At 40.1% G+C, this 15370-nt stretch overlaps 1 protein-coding gene across 1 annotated transcript in view; it reads right to left on the minus strand.

Annotated features, from left to right (window-relative positions):
• Nucleotides 1-15370, minus strand: part of MYO1E (myosin IE) — a 416633-nt gene that overhangs the window by 16649 nt on the left and 384614 nt on the right. The gene's annotated exons all lie outside the window — the stretch shown is intronic.

Genomic DNA, 15370 nt, shown 5'->3' on the forward strand with positions numbered 1-15370 from the left:
GATGGAAGGAAGAATAGTTCGAATGGTTTCCATCTTGAACGATGGAACCTTGAGAAACTTGTTTAAGATCTTGAGATCTAAGATTGGTCTGAACGTTCCCTCTTTTTTGGGAACTATGAACAGATTGGAGTAGAACCCCATCCCTTGTTCTCTTAATGGAACAGGATGAATCACTCCCATTTTTAACAGGTCTTCTACACAATGTAAGAATGCCTGTCTTTTTATGTGGTCTGAAGACAACTGAGACCTGTGGAACCTCCCCCTTGGGGGAAGTCCCTTGAATTCCAGAAGATAACCTTGGGAGACTATTTCTAGCGCCCAAGGATCCAGAACATCTCTTGCCCAAGCCTGAGCGAAGAGAGAGAGTCTGCCCCCCACCAGATCCGGTCCCGGATCGGGGGCCAACATTTCATGCTGTCTTGGTAGCAGTGGCAGGTTTCTTGGCCTGCTTTCCCTTGTTCCAGCCTTGCATTGGTCTCCAAGCTGGCTTGGCTTGAGAAGTATTACCCTCTTGCTTAGAGGACGTAGCACTTTGGGCTGGTCCGTTTCTACGAAAGGGACGAAAATTAGGTTTATTTTTTGCCTTGAAAGGCCGATCCTGAGGAAGGGCGTGGCCCTTACCCCCAGTGATATCAGAGATAATCTCTTTCAAGTCAGGGCCAAACAGCGTTTTCCCCTTGAAAGGAATGTTAAGTAGCTTGTTCTTGGAAGACGCATCAGCCGACCAAGATTTCAACCAAAGCGCTCTGCGCGCCACAATAGCAAACCCAGAATTCTTAGCCGCTAACCTAGCCAATTGCAAAGTGGTGTCTAGGGTGAAAGAATTAGCCAATTTGAGAGCATTGATTCTGTCCATAATCTCCTCATAAGGAGGAGAATCACTATCGACCGCCTTTATCAGCTCATCGAACCAGAAACATGCGGCTGTAGCGACAGGGACAATGCATGAAATTGGTTGTAGAAGGTAACCCTGCTGAACAAACATCTTTTTAAGCAAACCTTCTAATTTTTTATCCATAGGATCTTTGAAAGCACAACTATCCTCTATGGGTATAGTGGTGCGTTTGTTTAAAGTGGAAACCGCTCCCTCGACCTTGGGGACTGTCTGCCATAAGTCCTTTCTGGGGTCGACCATAGGAAACAATTTTTTAAATATGGGGGGAGGGACGACAGGAATACCGGGCCTTTCCCATTCTTTATTAACAATGTCCGCCACCCGCTTGGGTATAGGAAAAGCTTCTGGGAGCCCCGGCACCTCTAGGAACTTGTCCATTTTACATAGTTTCTCTGGGATGACCAACTTGTCACAATCATCCAGAGTGGATAATACCTCCTTAAGCAGAATGCGGAGATGTTCCAACTTAAATTTAAATGTAATCACATCAGGTTCAGCTTGTTGAGAAATGTTCCCTGAATCAGTAATTTCTCCCTCAGACAAAACCTCCCTGGCCCCATCAGACTGGGTTAGGGGCCCTTCAGAAATATTATTATCAGCGTCGTCATGCTCTTCAGTATCTAAAACAGAGCAGTCGCGCTTACGCTGATAAGTGTTCATTTTGGCTAAAATGTTTTTGACAGAATTATCCATTACAGCCGTTAATTGTTGCATAGTAAGGAGTATTGGCGCGCTAGATGTACTAGGGGCCTCCTGAGTGGGCAAGACTCGTGTAGACGAAGGAGGGAATGATGCAGTACCATGCTTACTCCCCTCACTTGAGGAATCATCTTGGGCATCATTGTCATTGTCACATAAATCACATTTATTTAAATGAATAGGAATTCTGGCTTCCCCACATTCAGAACACAGTCTATCTGGTAGTTCAGACATGTTAAACAGGCATAAACTTGATAACAAAGTACAAAAAACGTTTTAAAATAAAACCGTTACTGTCACTTTAAATTTTAAACTGAACACACTTTATTACTGCAATTGCGAAAAAACATGAAGGAATTGTTCAAAATTCACCAAATTTTCACCACATTGTCTTAAAGCCTTAAAAGTATTGCACACCAAATTTGGAAGCTTTAACCCTTAAAATAACGGAACCGGAGCCGTTTTGAACTTTAACCCCTTTACAGTCCCTGGTATCTGCTTTGCTGAGACCCAACCAAGCCCAAAGGGGAATACGATACCAAATGACGCCTTCAGAAAGTCTTTTCTAAGTATCAGAGCTCCTCTCACATGCGACAGCATGCCATGCCTCTCAAAAACAAGTGCGCAACACCGGCGCGAAAATGAGGCTCTGCCTATGCTTTGGGAAAGCCCCTAAAGAATAAGGTGTCTAAAACAGTGCCTGCCGATATTATTATATCAAAATACCCAGATAAAATGATTCCTCAAGGCTAAATATGTGTTTAATAATGAATCGATTTAGCCCAGAAAAAGTCTACAGTCTTAATAAGCCCTTGTGAAGCCCTTATTTACGATCGTAATAAACATGGCTTACCGGATCCCATAGGGAAAATGACAGCTTCCAGCATTACATCGTCTTGTTAGAATGTGTCATACCTCAAGCAGCAAGAGACTGCTCACTGTTCCCCCAACTGAAGTTAATTGCTCTCAACAGTCCTGTGTGGAACAGCCATGGATTTTAGTGACGGTTGCTAAAATCATTTTCCTCATACAAACAGAAATCTTCATCACTTTTCTGTTTCTGAGTAAATAGTACATACCAGCACTATTTCAAAATAACAAACTCTTGATTGAATAATAAAAACTACAGTTAAACACTAAAAAACTCTAAGCCATCTCCGTGGAGATGTTGCCTGTACAACGGCAAAGAGAATGACTGGGGTAGGCGGAGCCTAGGAGGGATCATGTGACCAGCTTTGCTGGGCTCTTTGCCATTTCCTGTTGGGGAAGAGAATATCCCACAAGTAAGGATGACGCCGTGGACCGGACACACCTATGTTGGAGAAAATAGGAGTAAATTAGAAAGTTGCTTATAATTTCATGCTCAATCTGAATCACGAAAGAAAACATTTCGGTACAGAGTCCCTTTAATTATGTCTTTCTTTCAGAAAAAGAAGTTAATATGCAATATAGTATCAACATATTTAGCATAAATACTGTATTCTTTATGATCGTCTATTGTATATCACATTTTTTAAGGCTTACTTATTAACCATATTTAATAATTGACAGCAAACATGCTTTAAAGGGACAGTCTAGGCCAAAATAAACTTTCATGATTCAGATAGAGCATGTAATTTTGAACAATTTTCCAATTTACTTTTATCACCAATTTTGCTTTGTTCTCTTGGTATTCTTAGTTGAAAGCTTAACCTAGGAGGTTCATATGCTAATTTCTTAGACCTTGAAGGCCACCTCTTTTCAGAATGTATTTGAACAGTTTTTCACCACTAGAGGGTGTTAGTTCATGTATTTCATATAGATAACATTGTGCTTGTGCACGTGAAGTTATCTGGGAGCAGGCACTGATTGGCTAAACTGCAAGTCTGTCAAATGAACTGAAATAAAGGGGCAGTTTGCAGAGGCTTAGATACAAGATAATCACATTATCACAGAGGTAAAAAGTATATTAATATAACTGTGTTGGTTATGCAAAACTGGGGAATGGGTAATAAAAAGACATTAAACTCAAGTTTTATCTTCCATAATTCAGATAATGAATACAATTTTAAACAGCTTAATAATTTAATTCTATTATATAATTTGCTTGATTTTCTTGGTATTTGTTGAAAGAGCACTACTACTTGGAGCTAGCTTAACATACTGGGTGAGCCAATGATAAGAGGTATATGTGTGCAGCCACCAATCAGCAGTTAATGCCAAGTTGTACATTGCTGCTCTTGACCCTACCTAAGTATGCTTTTCAGCAAAAGAAATCAAGAGAATGAAGCATAATAGATAAAAGAAGTAAACTCAAAAGTTTTTTAAAATTGTATGCTCTGAATGACAAAATAAACAAATTGGGTTCCGTGTCCCTTTAATAAACTCTACTTACACAATTGTACAATTCTTTTATTATTCATGCAAGTAATTTGTGTGACCGTTAAACTAGTGCCTTTAAGAATTCTGTATCATGAAATACCTATGATCTGATTTATACTTGATTGTTTTGTTAAGTTGTAGTTTTACCAGAGTTGTGGTAAGCAGACAGGAAAGTGCAGTAATGAAAACATACCCTGGCTCCTTCTATTTCACTCTAGTAAGGGATAATATTTTCATATGTATATGACACCATCAGATTTTGCTTGATTAGACAGGAAACCTTTTTCTTGTTGGCCAGTAGAAGGTGCTCTTTGATGGCAAACTGATGAAGATATATTTCCATTTCGGAACATGTCCCACATGTTTATAAAAAATATGTCTATACAGGTACAAATCCCCAAATCCAAACTTACTCTGAAATCCAAACTTTTTAATTAATATTTTTTTTTTTTTAAATAAATAAAATGGATCAAGTAATACACCTTTTCCCCACATGTAGGTCACAATCGTCTGTGCCTGAGTCTTTGGTTTGCAAAACGCCTTTACTACCCATTCCCCAGCTTTGCACAACTAACATTGTTATATTGATATACTTTATATCCTCTATACCTCTGCCTTTTTCTAAGTCCCTGCCTCTTATCTCAGTGCATTTTATTAGCTTTTCACAGCCAGACAGTGCCAGTTCATGTGTGCCATATAGATAACATTGTGCTCCCTCCTGTGGAGTTATGCATAACTAGCACTAACTAGCTAAAAAGCAAGTTAATAAAACGCACCGAGATAAGGGGACACACTGCAGAGACTTAGATACAAGATAATTACAGAGGTAAAAAAGTATATTAAAGGGACACTGTACCCATTTTTTTTCTTTTGTGATTTAGATAGAGCATGCAATTTTAAGCAACTTTCTAATGTACTCCTATTATCAAATTTTCTTCATTCTCTTGGTATGTTTATTTGAAAAGCAAGAATTTAAGTTTAGATGCCGGCCCATTTTTGGTGAACAACCTGGGTTGTCCTTGCTGATTGGACAACACCAATAAACAAATGCTGTCCATGGTTCTGAACCACAAATTTGCTGGCTCCTTAGCTTAGATGCCTTCTTTTTCAAATACAGGTATCAAGAGAACGAAGAAAAAACAGAATTGATGCTTACCTGATAAATTACTTTCTCCAACGGTGTGTCCGGTCCACGGCGTCATCCTTACTTGTGGGAATATCTCTTCCCCAACAGGAAATGGCAAAGAGTCCCAGCAAAGCTGGCCATATAGTCCCTCCTAGGCTCCGCCCACCCCAGTCATTCGACCGACGGACAGGAGGAAAAAAATAGGAGAAACCATATGGTACCGTGGTGACTGTAGTTAGAGAAAATAATTCATCAGACCTGATTAAAAAACCAGGGTGGGCCGTGGACCGGACACACCGTTGGAGAAAGTAATTTATCAGGTAAGCATAAATTCTGTTTTCTCCAACATTGGTGTGTCCGGTCCACGGCGTCATCCTTACTTGTGGGAACCAATACCAAAGCTTTAGGACACGGATGAAGGGAGGGAGCAAATCAGGTCACCTAAACGGAAGGCACCACGGCTTGCAAAACCTTTCTCCCAAAAATAGCCTCCGAAGAAGCAAAAGTATCAAATTTGTAAAATTTGGCAAAAGTGTGCAGTGAAGACCAAGTCGCTGCCTTACATATCTGATCAACAGAAGCCTCGTTCTTGAAGGCCCATGTGAAAGCCACAGCCCTAGTTGAGTGAGCTGTGATTCTTTCAGGAGGCTGCCGTCCGGCAGTCTCGTAAGCCAATCGGATGATGCTTTTAAGCCAAAAAGAAAGAGAGGTAGAAGTTGTTTTTTTTCCTCTCCTTTTACCAGAGTAGACGACAAACAGAGAAGATGTTTGTCTGAAATCTTTTGTAGCTTCTAAATAGAATTTTAGAGCACGGACTACGTCCAAATTGTGTAACAAACGTTCCTTCTTTGAAACTGGATTCAGACACAAAGAAGGTACAACTATCTCCTGGTTAATATTTTTGTTAGAAACAACCTTTGGAAGAAAACCAGGCTTAGTACGCAAAACCACCTTATCTGCATGGAACACCCGATAGGGCGGAGTACACTGCAGAGCAGATAACTCTGAAACTCTTCTAGCAGAAGAAATAGCAACCAAAAACAAAACTTTCCAAGATAACAACTTAATATCTATGGAATGTAGAGGTTCAAACGGAACCCCTTGAAGAACTGAAAGAACTAAATTTAAACTCCAGGGAGGAGTCAAAGGTCTGTAAACAGGCTTGATCCTAACCAGAGCCTGAACAAATGCCTGAACATCTGGCATAGCTGCCAGTTGTTTGTGTAGTAAGACAGATAAAGCAGAAATCTGTCCCTTTAGAGAACTCGCAGATAATCCTTTATCCAAACCTTCTTGCAGAAAGGAAAGAATCTTAGGAATTTTAATCTTATTCCAAGGTAATCCCTTGGATTCACACCAGCAGATATACCTTTTCCATATCTTATGGTAAATCTTTCTAGTTACCGGTTTTCTGGCCTGAACCAGAGTATCAATCACAGAATCTGAAAACCCACGCTTTGATAGAATCAAGCGTTCTTCTCCAAGCCGTCAGCTGGAGGGGGACCAGATTTGGATGTTCGAATGGACCCTGAACAAGAAGGTCCTGTCTCAAAGGTAGCTTCCATGGTGGAACCAATGACATATTCACCAGGTCTGCATACCAAGTCCTGCGTGGCCACGCAGGGGCTATCAAGATCACCGAGGCCCTCTCCTGTTTGATCCTGGCTACCAGCCTGGGAATGAGAGGAAACGGTGGAAACACATAAGCTAGGTTGAAGGTCCAAGGCGCTACTAGTGCATCCACTAGAGTCGCCTTGGGATCCCTGGATCTGGACCCGTAGCAAGGAACTTTGAAGTTCTGACGAGACGCCATCAGATCCATGTCTGGAATGCCCCATAGTTGCGTCAACTGGGCAAAGATCTCCGGGTGGAGTTCCCACTCCCCCGGATGGAATGTCTGACGACTCAAATAATCCGCTTCCCAGTTTTCCACACCTGGAATGTGGATCGCAGATAGGTGGCAGGAGTGATTCTCCGCCCATTGAATTATTTTGGTCACTTCTTTCATCGCCAGGGAACTCCTTGTTCCCCCCTGATGATTGAGATACGCAACAGTCGTCATGTTGTCTGATTGGAATCTTATGAATCTGGCCTTTGCTAGCTGAGGCCAAGCCTTGAGAGTATTGAATATCGCTCTTAGTTCCAGAATGTTTATCGGGAGAAGAGACTCTTCCCGAGACCACAGTCCCTGAGCTTTCAGGGATTCCCAGACCGCGCCCCAGCCCACTAGGCTGGCGTCGGTCGTGACGATGATCCACTCTGGACTGCGGAAGCTCATTCCCTGGGATAGGTGATCCTGGGTTATCCACCAACGGAGTGAGTCTCTGGTCTTCTGATCTACTTGAATCACTGGAGACAAGTCTGTATAATCCCCATTCCACTGTTTCAGCATGCACAGTTGTAATGGTCTTAGATGAATTCACGCAAAAGGAACTATGTCCATTGCCGCAACCATCAACCCTACTACTTCCATGCACTGAGCTATGGAAGGACGTGGAACAGAATGAAGAACTTGACAAGCGCTTAGAAGTTTTGACTTTCTGACATCTGTCAGAAAGATCTTCATTTCTAAGGAATCTATTATTGTTCCCAAGAAGGGAACTCTGGTTGACGGAGACAGAGAACTTTTTTCTATGTTCACCTTCCATCCGTGAGATCTGAGAAAGGCCAGAACGATGTCTGTATGAGCCTTTGAGTTTGAAAGGGACGACGCTTGTATTAGAATGTCGTCCAAGTATGGTACTACTGCAATGCCCCTCGGTCTTAGAACCGCTAGAAGGGACCCGAGTACCTTTGTGAAAATCCTTGGAGCTGTGGCTAATCCGAATGGGAGGGCCACAAACTGGTAATGTTTGTCCAGAAAGGCGAACCTTAGGAACTGATGATGTTCTTTGTGGATAGGAATATGTAGGTACGCATCCTTTAGATCCACGGTAGTCATAAATTGACCTTCCTGGATAGTGGGTAGAATCGTTCGAATGGTTTCCATTTTGAACGATGGTACCCTGAGAAATTTGTTTAGGATCTTTAAATCCAGAATTGGTCTGAAGGTTCCCTCTTTTTTGGGAACTACGAACAGATTTGAGTAAAATTCCCATTCCTTGTTCCGTTATTGGAACGGGGTGTATCACTCCCATCTTTAACAGGTCTTCTACACAATGTAAGAACGCCTGTCTCTTTATTTGGTTTGAGGATAAGTGAGACATGTGGAACCTTCCCCTTGGGGGTAGTTCCTTGAATTCCAGAAGATAACTCTGAGAAACTATTTCTAGCGTCCAGGGATCCTGAACATCTCTTGCCCAAGCCTGAGCAAAGAGAGAGAGTCTGCCCCCCACTAGATCCGGTCCCGGATCGGGGGCTACTCCTTCATGCTGTTTTGTTAGCAGCGGCAGGCTTCTTGGCCTGCTTACCCTTGTTCCAGCCTTGCATCGGTTTCCAGGCTGGTTTGGACTGTGAGGTATTACCCTCTTGCTTAGAGGATGCAGAATTAGAGCCCGGTCCGTTCCTGAAATTACGAAAGGAACGAAAATTAGACTTATTCTTGGCCTTGAAAGGCCTATCTTGTGGAAGGGCGTGGCCCTTTCCCCCAGTGATGTCTGAGATAATCTCTTTCAATTCTGGCCCAAAGAGAGTTTTACCTTTGAAAGGGATGTTAAACAATTTTGTCTTGGATGATACATCCGCTGACCAAGACTTTAGCCAAAGCGCTCTGCGCGCCACAATTGCAAACCCTGAATTTTTCGCCGCTAATCTAGCTAATTGCAAAGCGGCATCTAAAATAAAAGAGTTAGCCAACTTAAGTGCGTGAACTCTGTCCATAACCTCCTCATACTGAGTCTCTCTACTGAGCGACTTTTCTAGTTCCTCGAACCAGAACCACGCTGCTGTAGTGACAGGAACAATGCACGAAATGGGTTGTAGAAAGTAACCCTGCTGTACAAAAATCTTTTTAAGCAAACCTTCCAATTTTTTATCCATAGGATCTTTGAAAGCACAACTATCCTCGATAGGAATAGTAGTGCGCTTGTTTAGAGTAGAAACTGCCCTCTCGACCTTAGGGACTGTCTGCCATAAGTCCTTTCTGGGGTCGACCATAGGAAATAATTTCTTAAATATAGGTGGGGGAACAAAAGGTATGCCGGGCTTCTCCCACTCCTTATTCACTATGTCCGCCACCCGCTTGGGTATAGGAAAAGCATCGGGGTGCACCGGAACCTCTAGAAACTTGTCCATCTTACATAATTTCTCTGGAATGACCAAGTTGTCACAATCATCCAGAGTAGATAACACCTCCTTAAGCAGTGCGCAGAGATGTTCTAATTTAAATTTAAATGTCACAACATCAGGTTCAGCTTGTTGAGAAATTTTTCCTGAATCTGAAATTTCCCCATCTGACAAAACCTCCCTCATGGCCACTTCAGATTGGTGTGAGGGTATGACAGAACAATTATCATCAGCGCCCTCCTGCTCTTCAGTGTTTAAAACAGAGCAATCGCGCTTTCTCTGATATGCAGGCATTTTGGATAAAATATTTGCTATGGAGTTATCCATTACAGCCGTTAATTGTTGCATGGTAATAAGCATTGGCACGCTAGATGTACTAGGGGCCTCCTGCGTGGGCAAAACTGGTGTAGACACAGTAGGGGATGATGTAGTATCATGTCTACTCCCCTCATCTGAGGAATCATCTTGGGCAATTTCATTATCTGTGGCAGTACTGTCCTTACTTTGTTTGGACGCTATGGCACAATTATCACACAATTTTGAGTGGGGAGACACATTGGCTTTCACACATATAGAACATAGCTTATCCGAAGGCACAGACATGTTAAACAGGCTTAAACTTGTCAATAAAGCACAAAAAACGTTTTAAAACAAAACCGTTACTGTCTCTTTAAATTTTAAACAGAGCACACTTTATTACTGAATATGTGAAAAAGTATGAAGGAATTGTGACAGTGTATTAAAGCCTTAAGAGTATTGCATACCAATTTTCAGAGCTTTAACCCTTAAAATAACGGAACCGGAGCCGTTTACAAATTTAACCCCTATACAGTCCCAGCTACAGCCTTTGCTGTGACTTTACCAAGTCCAGAGGGGAATACGATACCAAATGACGCCTTCTAGAAACTTTTCCAACTACTTTCTGGTCCTCACACATGCATCTGCATGTCTTGCTCTCAAAAACAACTGCGCAGTAATGGCGCGAAAATGAGGCTCAGCCTACAACTGGGAAGGCCCTCCCTGACTGGAAAAGGTGTCTAACACAGTGCCTGCCGTTAAAAAACGTTCTCCAAGTTTATAAGTGTGAATTATCAGCATAAACATGTATAAAATGTCCAAATAAAGCAATCGATTTAGCCCATAAAAGTGTCTACCAGTTTTATAGCCCATATTAAGCCCTTTATTCTTTTTGAGACTAAGAAAATGGCTTACCGGTCCCCATGAGGGGAAATGACAGCCTTCCAGCATTACACAGTCTTGTTAGAAATATGGCTAGTCATACCTTAAGCAGAAAAGTCTGCTAACTGTTTCCCCCAACTGAAGTTACTTCATCTCAACAGTCCTATGTGGAAACAGCAATCGATTTTAGTTACTGTCTGCTAAAATCATCTTCCTCTCACAAACAGAATTCTTCATCCTTTTCTGTTTCAGAGTAAATAGTACATACCAGCACTATTTTAAAATAACAAACTCTTGATAGTAGAATAAAAAACTACAACTAAACACCACAAACTCTTAACCATCTCCGTGGAGATGTTGCCTGTGCAACGGCAAAGAGAATGACTGGGGTGGGCGGAGCCTAGGAGGGACTATATGGCCAGCTTTGCTGGGACTCTTTGCCATTTCCTGTTGGGGAAGAGATATTCCCACAAGTAAGGATGACGCCGTGGACCGGACACACCAATGTTGGAGAAATTGATAACAGAAGTAAATTAGAAACTTGCTTAAAATTGCATGCTCTATCCGAATGATGAAAGAAAAAATTTGGGTTCAGTATCCCTTTAATATAACAGTGTTGGTTGTGCAAAACTGGGGAATGGGTAATAAAGGGATTATCTACCTTTTTAAACAATACAATTTTTCCAGTAAACTGTGCCTTTAAGTTCGTAATTTCCTTGCTTTTTAACGTTTAAACTATAGGCATTACTGGGCTAAAAAGAAGCTGTACCCGGGTGGTAAATCGTCAGAGAACAGGCTAACAATTGTATTGAGCCGGTTGTTCGTTCCTGTGAGTGTGCTTCTCTCTGTATGTATATAGTCTCTCTATGGGAAAAAGGGGCGACCAGACGTGGACTCCTTGCTCAGTGTGCTTAAAGGAATATGGCTACACCTCACAGACGGGGCCCAATGAAGGCCGAAACGATCATCTGGGGTTGCTGTGTTCCTTGTTCAGAGAGGAATCTGTGTGTGTGTGTGTGTGTATATATATATATATATATATATATATATATATATACACACACATATATATATTCTGTATATAAACATGGTAGGGATCTGCACTCTCACTAACCAGGTAGACAGCAACACACACCCATATACAGTATATGTATATAGACTAGTTGAATAGATGGATAGATATGCAATAGAAGTGCCCCTGTTTATTAAAATAAATATTCATTTGATTCTATTTTATTTTAGTACCATAGGTTATTGGGGCATATGTATATATGACTTCAACCGTCAAACTGTCCAATAGAAGAAAAATCTGCTGCTTAGTGCAAATATATTTTTATATTTTAGAAAATACTAAGAAATCTATCTGCCTATTCGCCTGTCTATTTATCTATCTATATAAATGTATATATATTTCTGGATAAATGTAATTTATCTGTTACAGAATTATAAATACTGAGAGTGGTTGATGTTATAAACTTTGCATGCAGAGTATTGTATTTTTTTACTTTTCTTTTTATAAAGTGAGCCTTTCATGATAACCAATGTAGTCATTTTCATGCCTCTCAGTTCTAATTTTTTTTCTCCTATTGATATGATGTGAGTCACCTTTGACATGCAAAATAATTTACTCTAGGCCATATGCTCATTAACAAAACAGAAATAGTTTAATATATAATAGAGATATAATTCTAATCAAGATGTTCCCACCCCCCTAAAAAACCCTAAAATGTTAAAAGAAATTAGGGATAAAAAACTTGATTTTTTTTTTTACGTAGGTAAATGGATTTTTATAGATAGATGGAAGGACAGATGGACGTTTAAAGAGACAGAACGACAGACAGACAGAGGTAATGGATAATTATGATTTCTATCACAAAAACTGTGCTATAAATTTCCATTTATCTCTAAAGAGTGCTTCCTTTGTTCATCGATATATGAAAACTACTTATGATGCCCATGTGCACACCCTGTTTTTCCATTTTGTGAGGTAAAACTAAAAATGCAAAATAGATTTAAAAAGCTGGTTTGTAATAGGACACCAAAGGCAAATTTATAGAAGCTTTCAATTACTAGACCACTATTATTTTGTGCACCTATAAAACACATTAATCTCTATTTGCACAGGGTTTCCCCATATCCTCTTGGGAATCAAAAACACGTGGCAATATATATATATATATATATATATATATATATATATAATATAATATAAATATAATCTCTTTTAAAATCTGCTGCTGCATTGACATCATTAATGTTTTAAACCCAAAAAGCAAGCTCAGATTCTGCATTGTATACCCCTTCCCCTTGTAATATGTTATTTTCCATTCATATGTATATTTTTCTACTTTGTAAATAGTCTAGCCCTTTTGCAAAGCACATCCATTTTTTCTGCCCATATTGCTTTTTTGTGTGCAATACGTATTTCATAGCACATTTTATTGCGAGCTGCGGTTTCACACTGCTGCTCCACTGTAGTTAAATCAACATTGTCTCAGCATTAAAACATTGAGTTTGTTAGCAGTGGTTGCTGAGCACAAAGCTTCTTTGACTGGCACTGGGCACTCTTTCTGTGGTGTCGTGTTTGGCCTCACAGACTTACTGTGTCTCTCGTTCTTGTAGCCTTAAAAGCAGCAATCTTGAAAGCTTTCCCTTGGACTGCTGATAGGCGTTACTATATTACCTTTTAGTAATAATATAAAGATAATTGTTCAATCATTTATACGGTTCACTGAATATGTCAAGCTTTGGGTCGCGGTTTAAATAATTATATATATTGTTTTAAATATAGATCATTAAACTTTTAATTGCTAATTTAAATTGTATTACGTAATCCCAAATGCAAATTGGTGAATTTGCTACATTTTAAAATGAACGCTAACAAATATCTGTCAATGTCCAAACTTTTATTTAAGTTTAACTGTGAAACATCCAAATTTGTGAAACATCCATACTTGTTACTTGACTAGAATTGAAGGTTTTGACTAAAGTTGGGCCCACAACACAAAAAGTCACTTGGATACACACAGCTATATTAAAAGCAAACTGGAAGAGTTAGTTACAGCATTTGTCCATATGGAGATAGGTCCAAGACCGCGTCAAGATCACCTGCTTTCTGGGTCCGTAATCTACAGCCACACGTTAGCTTTCAAACAATCAAACAGATACAAAACAAGGGTGGAACAGACTTTTTTTAATTTACCTAGACACATAAAAAAATAAACTGTAGTGAGTACACATCCCATGCAACTGGTAAAACTTACAGCCCTGTGTATATATACAGAATGGAATATTATTACTAAACCTCAGGCAGAAGACTCCTTAGTCTGTCTGGTGTTGGCAAGATATGTAACACATGCAATGCATAAGAAAAATAAGAGAAACAGATAAAAGTTGTAAAATAAATTTGAACTTGTATTAGCTGTAAACACAGTTTCTAATAGTACCAGGCGCCTCCAACTTTAACTCAAAGCAGGCATTGTAGTATAAGATTTAGGTGACCCAAATACTTTGTCTCTCACATCTTTTTAAATTATCTATCTATCTATCTATCTATCTATCTATCTATCTTTAAAGAATGAGAGTTTATTGCATTCAAATGTATTGGTAACTGGGATATATTAGTTAAAAATAGTAAGAAAAATCGACTCAGCACTAGCAAACAACACTTATTTGCACAGGTCCCTCTGCATATCCTTGGAGGATTGTTCAGATCTGTCAATTTATGTGATTAAACAGAAAATATATGATTACCTATAGGGCTTTAAAATATATATATTAACACATTTGGACATAGATCTACGTCATGCGGTACATAGCCCATCTTACCGCATAACATAGATATATGTCTGACATGCTGGAAGCCCAAGCAGTCTCGGTTCAGACTTGCTGTTCCTGGGCTTCCAGCATCTGCTTTCATATGGTAACGGAACATGATTAGTGCTCTGTTGCCATATGAAGGCAGATTGACAGATCATTACAGACAGTTACACAGTCTGTGTCACTGTCTGTAACGATCTCAGTTGGTGCCAGCGAGAGATGTGGGAAGTGGGTGAACAGCCCAGCAGCGGAGGAGAGAGGAAAGATGGGCGGGATCCTATGCTAAAGAAAAAAAATTAAGGGAGAGGGAAGGATGGGACACAACACTATGGAAAAGGGGAATAGAGAGGGTGGGGTCTACTTAATGATAGCGAGGAGGAGGGAGGTGAGCGGGGCCCTATGCTACCGGAATTTTATTTTTTTAAAAAGTAATAAAAACTAGCTATAAACTGGGTAGTGACAGCTGCCAGTACTTAAGATGGTAGATTTCATAGGGAGGGGGTAGGATTAGAGAGCTGTCTGGGAGGGATCAGGGAGGTGGGAGGGTAAGGGGCAATCCTAAACTGCAGAAGAAAAAAAAGAAGCCATAAAACTTCATACTGGCAGACTGGCTGCCAGTACCTAAGATTGTGGTGCAGAGTGTGAGTGTAATGGGGGGAAGTGAGTTGTTAGGGGGAATCAGGGATATGGGAGGTGTCAGGTGGGAGCGTAATACCTACATTATAATTTTACAATACAATTACCCCTACCAGCTAACTAATTAACCCCTTCACTGCTGGGAATTTTAAAAGTGTGGTGCACTGCTGTAATTAACAGCCTTCTAATTACCAAAAAGCAATGGCAAAGCTGATGTTTCTGGACAAAAGGGACCCTAGAGAAGCTTTTACAACAATTTGTGCTATGACTTCACAAGCGGTATGAAAATAATTTCAGTGAGAAACCCAAAGTTTATGAAAATATTAATGATTTTTTATATGATCTCATCTGGTAACATAAAATATACTCATATATATATATATATATATATATATATATATATATATATATATAAATGAGCCTAGATCAAT

Source organism: Bombina bombina, chromosome 6, assembly GCF_027579735.1.
Source record: "Bombina bombina isolate aBomBom1 chromosome 6, aBomBom1.pri, whole genome shotgun sequence".
In the NCBI taxonomy this organism is placed as follows: domain Eukaryota; kingdom Metazoa; phylum Chordata; class Amphibia; order Anura; family Bombinatoridae; genus Bombina; species Bombina bombina.